Here is a 7,256-nt window from a genome sequence, read left to right as displayed (position 1 = left end):
ATTTTGCTTCAGAGCTTAGCTTGTCTGGAGCTGGGAAGGAGTGATCTGGTTTTTCATTTTGATGAGGCTAGCACTTCTCAAAGTTCACCTATGAATAATGTCAGCAGGGAGAAGTGCATCTAGATGATTCAGAAGACACATTTGTGTCAAAATCCATCTCTCCTGATTTTCAATGAAGTGTTTTGATATGCTGTGGTACTTCACAAGGTTGAAATAAGTGCATTTCATAGCCCTCATCTCCAACTCCCACCTTCCCTATCACTGTATTTCTATCTTTTTTTTTTTTTCTTTTCAGAAATACCTGAGGCTACTTTTTGTTTTTCTTAGCACAAGATGCAGGGTAATTTGAAGACTTGTCTCTCAGACTTGTTTCCCTACAAGCCACTGTTCATCGATATGGCAGCATCTTTCTACACAAAAGCATCTCTGGGGCCTTTCAGGTGCTGTTTCCCAGAGGAAAGTGATGCCAAGACAATATTTTCCTGCAATAATTGAATTATTTCTTTTTTTTTCCCCTCAAATGCAAACTTGTCATGGTGGTTGTTCTCATTTAAGGACTGGCTAGGTTTGGGGTAAAAAATAAAAAAAAAAAAAAAAAGAAAAAAAAAAAAAAAGGTTTTCCTTCATCTGCAATGGACACCGTGGCCAAATTTTTGAAATTATCAGAGGATATAGTTAGGCACTTTTAAAATCCTGCAAATGAGAGCTTAATTACCTTCAGGAATACCACTGGAACTGTGGCTCCAGCTGTTTTAACTTTCGTCTCAGCCCCTTGGAGGATTGATTAAAGCCGAAGACTGAGTGATGTAGATGCAAGGCTTCAAGGTATTTCCTCCCCCAGCTGCCACCCTATCGAACATTATTTTTCTCACAGGAAAAGCAGCAAAACAAGCCGCATGAGCATGTTTTGGCCACCTGGGTTCATAGTCCTGATGTGATGCGAACCAATGATCAGTTGTGTCATACTATGCCACCGGTTTGGGTAAAACTTTAGCTGGAAAGCAGTAGCCATGGGCTGCTTGTTCTTGTTCAGCTAAACAAGGAACCCTTCTCCTTTCTAGCCCCAGTGGGGCACGAAGGGAGCTCAGGAAGGAGTGAGCATCAGGGACGAACACTCCTTTATCCTTCGGGTTCTCAGCAGTCACCTGTGCCCTGGACCCAATTACCTGCGCCTATGTGGCATTTCATACTGACTCCTTGAACTCCACAGCATACACTGTTCACAACATTAATTCTTCTTATTAGAGTAAGTTGAAGGACACGACTGGAATAAAATACACTTCCTACTAGAATTTATTTTTTCCCTATGTGTAAGGGAGAGTCTTGCATACAGCATAGAAATCCTGCAGTGATATTTGAGAAAGGGACAGAGCTATTGATAGCAAATAACAAAAGTTTTGGGTTTTGTTTTGTTTTGAATGTTAACCAAACAGCATTATTCTTCAGACTTATTTAAAACTGAACCAATTCCATCTGGCTTAAAGAGTCCTCCAACAGTGTTTCTGTATCATGCCAGGAAAGATTTGCTGTGCCCCTGGGATAGGAGCTGGACTCCTACAGATGTCATGTAGGAAAGCAGAATAATGAGTATAGTGGGACAAACAAGACAGAGAAAAAGAACAGAAGTATTCTCCAACACTGGCTCATTTAAAAACAAACAAACAAACAAACAAACAAAAACTAAATTTGAATTTCACTTATGTAAGAGTGTGGGGTTCACCTTGGCTTTCTGTGACCTTGTCACGGCGTGATGGCTGGGCTTTGCCTGTTTGCTGTGTTCCATCAGCACAGGGCATAACGAGTACAAGAAGACGCATGCATGAGCTTCAGGGGGGTGGTGGTTGAAATACCACATTAATTCAGCTGGTCCAAGAGTTTTGAATACTCACTAAAGTTGCTGAATTCTTCTTCAGCTTAAACCTTGAGGGGATGGCTACTGGTCTGCCACATGGACACCAGGGTTGCAGAGTTACACGCACCCTGCATGGCAAGCAAGTCTCAACCCCATTTCCCCACATGCCTGAGCTTCACACAGCCCCACATGTGATACGGCATGCTGGTCCAGAGTAGAAATTTGCCCTGAGGGTGGATGCAGATTATGTTACTTTGTCTCTTCAGTAAGAGAACAGATCTTTCTTTTATTTTCTTTTCTTTTTTTCTGAAAATAGTTTCATTTCCTATAAATAAATAAATAAATAAAAATAATAAAATACATAGGTCTTGGGCTGGGCTATTATAGATCCTGAGTAATAGAGACTCCCCATGAAATAACATCCAGGCCCCTTAGGAGGTTTTGAATATCACAGGCTTGCTGTCAGTGCTAGCCCAAAAACCACTACACAAAGCCTTGCTGAAAAACATAAGGTATCTCATGGCAGGCAGTGAATTTAAAGTGGAAGAAGGGTCCAGGAGAAGGGAAGAAATGGAAGAACAAGTCTTGTGGGTTGTAAGAGCTCTAAACAAGAACACTTTAGTGACCCTCAGGTAGGCCTGATTCCCTGAAACAAGGGAGAGTGTAGAGACAAAAAGGATGTAAGGAATGGGGGCTACTCCCTGTCTCCGTTTCTGTATCCCAAGAAAACCTAAGAAGATCCTTCACAAGGACTCAGCTCTATGCACCTTTTTTTTTCCCATTCTAGCAAAAATTTTATCATTGTAGAATTTAAGCAAAATGGTTTATGGTATACGAAACTCAAAATTTGGATCTTATAAAATAGTCCAAATATTACTGTGGGGATATGAGCTAAAACCGCATAAAGCAGAGACAAAACACTAATGAATCTGATAATTTTTCTTTACCCAGATCCCCTTTTATCACCACCCCAGTTTTCTCAGCAGATCCACATGTGCACAGGAGCTATTCCATGTTGTTGCCCCCCTGAGTTCAGGTGCCAGTTTTGTGAGATGACTCTCACCACCCTGCGTAGCTGCACACCACAAGATGGCTGCAGAACTTATGGCCTACTTAAACCTTTTGGGACTGAAGCTATTCAAGAGTTTTCCACTGAACTGCTGGAGAGGAATTAAATCCAACTTTATAACTGGTCTTTCCTAGGCTGTAGCTTTCCTTTCTCTCTTTTCCCCTCTCTGTAGGGGAAACATAGCCCAAACAAGCACGGAAGTTTATCCATTGAGTAAAATTTCACAGCTTGCTAGAGGTTTTAACTTGATTTTCAAACTTTGCAGGTTTATAAAAGGAAAGTCTGGCAAATCCTACGGTCATTCCACAGTGCCCTCCCGGTTGTGCTCCTCCTGGAGGCAAGTCTTCCTGCTCCTTTCTTCAGCTAGAGAAACCCACCGGCTCCTCCACCTTAATTTAGATTTTGCTTCTGACAGAGCAACGTGAGATGCACCACGGCTTCCTAGCAGGAGATGTGCTCCATCCATCACAGAGACCTGTGCTCTGCTGGTCAATTTTCTTTGTTCTAGGTGAGGACCAGCACAGTCTTACCCTGGTTCAGCTTGCCCTGTCAACACTAGACTAAGCAAACACAGAAGGTTTATTCAGTTCTGAAATGAACTTAATTTCACTTTAGCGAGAGAAGAAGGGGGAAAGAAAACTGCCTGTGATGCTCCAAAAAAAAAAAAAAATGCTGATTAAATACAACTTTCTCCATAAAGATTTGTTGCCATCTCTTGACAAGGATGATCTGGTGCTTGCAGCTTCCACTGAATTTCATTCCTATTGTAGCTGAACTTGGGAGAAGTGACAGGGGAAGGATATTAATATATCTCAGGGCTGAGAGGGAGATGTTTTTCAAGTGAGACAGAAGCAATGAGTGTTTTGAACACCTCATACTTCAGAGAAATCCAATTTTCTGTCACAGGCTTTGCAGTGAAGCAAGAATGCTCTTGGAAGTCAGAGACTGGGATGCTAAGTGGCATCTATAAACCACACAGGAGATGAATGCCTTTTCCTCCTTTGTTGCTTGCAAATGTACCCTTCAGTCTGCAGCAGGAGCGAACATTAGCCCTTGGCACAAGGCTTTGTGCTCAGAGGGTTTTGCACAGAATCCAAATTGCAGCTTACAGCTCCTCATGAAGGCTAATGAAAATGCCTGTGAATTCCCATGCTTGGGAATAATGCAACGCCTTCAAATGTTTCTAGAAGGCAGGGCATCTCTGCTGAGACTACGGCTGATGAAGGCAAGCTCTGGCCTTAAGCTCTGGCCAGCAAACATCTGTGTTTAACCCTTGGAGGGCTCTCCGTGCTCTGTCTGCTCACCAGCTCTGGCTGGCCCTGAGGGGGAGCCAAGCGGTGCACGGAGGGTGCCCGCTTATGGGCAGCAAGCACGAACTGTTTGATATGGGAAGGCAGCCTGCAATCGTCTGACCAAATCCATCCTGGCAAAGAGCACAATAGTAATAACAGCCCTCTTAAAAGGATAAAGGCAAATCCCAGCACTGAAGTCAGTAGGATCTCCAAATTCCTGGTGGCTTAATCACAGCAAAGTGTTCAACCACCGGGGCCGCTCTGCAGGACGTGCAATGGATGCACCACGCGGCAGACCTGCAGCCATCTCTTCTAACCCAGCTGCCGCCCCGCTCCTCAAACCCGTCACGCTGAAGGCATTAGTGCAGGCAGGGCAGCTCCTTCAGGCAGAGGTCTCTGCCCCTTGGGCTGAAATATTTCATTAACTTCAACTGAAATAGATACAGCTAAGCCCTCTGTTTGTGTCCAGAAGTAATACGCTTTTTACCTCCTGCCCAATTCACTAGTATAAACAAATAAGATATACATTCTAAGCATGTCATAGACCACACCTGGCTTAAATTTATGCAGTCTTAATAGCACCACATTTAGAATAAACTCCCAAGTGAGGTAAACATGGTAAGAAAATAAGGCTTTGGCTCTCCTGGAAACAAAATATATTCTTTTGTCACTGCTAAATAATGAGACCATTAGTACAAAACATCAGGAAGCATTTAATAGGACATAAGTGGAAGATTTAGTTAAAAGACTATGTAATGGGAAATATTTTCTGTCCAGGGGAGAAGAGCCTGGGAGAAACCAAGCCAAGCCAGGCCATGCTGGAAAGCATGGCCCTGCTCGTCCCTTCTGCCTCTCCACCCTGGGAGCAGGAGCCATGGATGAGCACAAAAGCCGGTTATTTAAAATGGGGTCAGTGACCTGAATGCAAGAGCTGCTGAAGCTTGAAGCTTTGTTTTATTAATCAGTTTTCATGCATTTACTTGGGGATTAGCAGAGGGTGCCAGTTTTATCAGCATTAATTTAGAGTACCTTGAGGTACTGGGGGCAGAGCTGCCTGCTGCTCCTGTAATTTCAGTGCATCACCCGCATCCTGGATTAAGAAACAGATTAAGAAACAGGGTATAGAACAGTAGATGCCTCGCATACAGGATATTTTGGCAATGCTCAGCCTTGCTTGCCTTCATTTTGGTGTCTAATCAGGGCATTGCAAGTACACTCACAGCAGGAGGTGTGCACACAGCTGTCCTGCGCGGTGAGGCCTGCTGGACCCAAAGTGGGGAGGTGGAGAAGGAAGGCAGCAGGAGAAGAGAGTTGGGGCTTGTAGTGTGTGACCACATGGAAACCCTTCAAACAGGACACTGCAATGGCACAGCTGATGCAAGGGCAACCTGAGGTGTTGGGCAATGGAAAAAAGCAGGGTCCTGGTCAGTGGGAAGGGATGTTGCCTTGTGCTGGACACCACACAAGGTGGAACCATAACCGCATTTTCAGCACCTGATGGAAGACAAGTAATTAGTAACAAAGTTAATGACCATAAATGCTAGTATTTTAAAGACTCTGAGATTTTCTGTGGAAAAGAGCAGGCCTTTGTGTGCGCAAAAGTCAGAGGAATGTAAGCTCTTAGCTCCTCCAGCTGAAAATCCAAGCACCTACTCCCATTCCTTTGGTTAACGCCTTTTCCTCTAAATGAAGCAAAGGCTGACTATGAAGTAAAGATCCAATACTTCCAGGTGGACACTGAACCAGGAAATATAGCTTCGTTTTCAGACACAGGCCAAACTTTTCTGCCTCTTCATGTTTTGCTCTTTGAACTTTGTGACTTCCTGCTCTGCCTGCCAACATCGGAGAGGTGCAGGCCTGCAGCCAGGCCTGGGCCTGCGGGCCATGATGGTGGCTGCAGAAGCCACGGTCTGGGGGACAAGCTGACACGGGAAGAGATCAAACAGGGAAATGCTGTTGTGGTGAACCACATGGATCAATGAAAGGCAGCAGGCCCCCTGCCCAAGCACACTCTTTGCAGCTGGTGTGGATTCAGAGGTGGAAATGTGCACCAGACCGCCCCAAAGGTGCCCCAGATCCTGAAGCTACTGCGTGTGGCCAAGCTTTTGTACACCTCCTCACTGGCCACTCCCACAGGAGCTATTGGGCAGAGGGAGAAAATAACCCATCAGCCACAAAAGCCTTGTGAGGGGCTGGCTCTGCTCCCTGCACATGGAGGAGCAGGCAGCATCCTGCAGACACCATGCCAGGAGCACTTCTCCCCTCATCCACCGGCCGCTGGTGCCGACTCTCCGTTTAGCACAAGCGCTGCAAGCAGTCTCTGGGGCTCCGTCTCAGAAGTTGGATTAAATTAATGTAAATTAAATTAATTAATCCTTAGCTATGTCTCTGGTTACTGCGCTAGGCCTTCGCCAGCCAAATGGAGGAGACAGAAGAGGCAAGTGTGGCGTGACGAGGGCCAGTGAGCTGAAAAATTCCACACAAAGTTCTGCAGAAATTAACTCCAGCTGGAAAAGGCATCCTGACAAAGCTCTGCTGTCTTGTTCATAAACCGTCATCTTCACTGACGTGAGGCTTACCTGCTCAGCAACTGAAGGAAGTCAAGCCAAATGACCCTACAGAGACCAAGCACGTTGACTGGTGCACTGCCCAACTCCAAATCGCCCTTTCAGCCACATCCCCGAGGTCTTGGGATTAACCCCACCTCTCAACTCCATCTCTGCGTGTCCCCCAGGCTGTGCGACCACACCAAAGTGTTTGCCTAGGACACAGCCCTGCTGAAGAGGAGGATGAGAAAAGCTGCCACCAGCCAGCTGCTGCTTCCTATTTGGGGCTGGTTCAGAGGGGGTCTTCTCTTATTTAAGCCCTGAATAACCTGGGGGTAGCCTTGGCCCCATCAAGTTCTTCCCACAAGCCCCTCTTCAGCTGATGCTTTGCTGCAAAGCCCATGTGAGAGGGGACCTCTCCCTGCATGGAGGCATCTCCCAGCCCCAGGAGGTGCCTACAGGTTTCCCCTACCGGTGCTAGTGCCTCTTCTGTGGGC

The 7,256-nt window shown here is 45.7% G+C and overlaps 1 long non-coding RNA gene across 1 annotated transcript; it reads right to left on the bottom strand.

The window, feature by feature from the left end:
- Positions 1 to 1,677: 1,677 nt before the first annotated feature.
- On the bottom strand, positions 1,678 to 2,923 carry LOC118165789. The gene is made up of 2 exons (XR_004750241.1): positions 2,800 to 2,923; positions 1,678 to 1,824 (listed from the first exon to the last, which is right to left on the bottom strand). It is a non-coding gene; the product is annotated as an uncharacterized LOC118165789 (long non-coding RNA).
- Between the last annotated feature and the right edge of the window lie 4,333 nt (positions 2,924 to 7,256).

The sequence above is a fragment of the Oxyura jamaicensis genome, chromosome 4 (assembly GCF_011077185.1).
Source record: "Oxyura jamaicensis isolate SHBP4307 breed ruddy duck chromosome 4, BPBGC_Ojam_1.0, whole genome shotgun sequence".
NCBI classification, from domain to species: Eukaryota; Metazoa; Chordata; class Aves; order Anseriformes; family Anatidae; genus Oxyura; species Oxyura jamaicensis.
The sequence above is the reverse complement of the archived record's forward strand: the minus strand, read 5'-3'. Positions and strand labels throughout refer to the sequence as shown.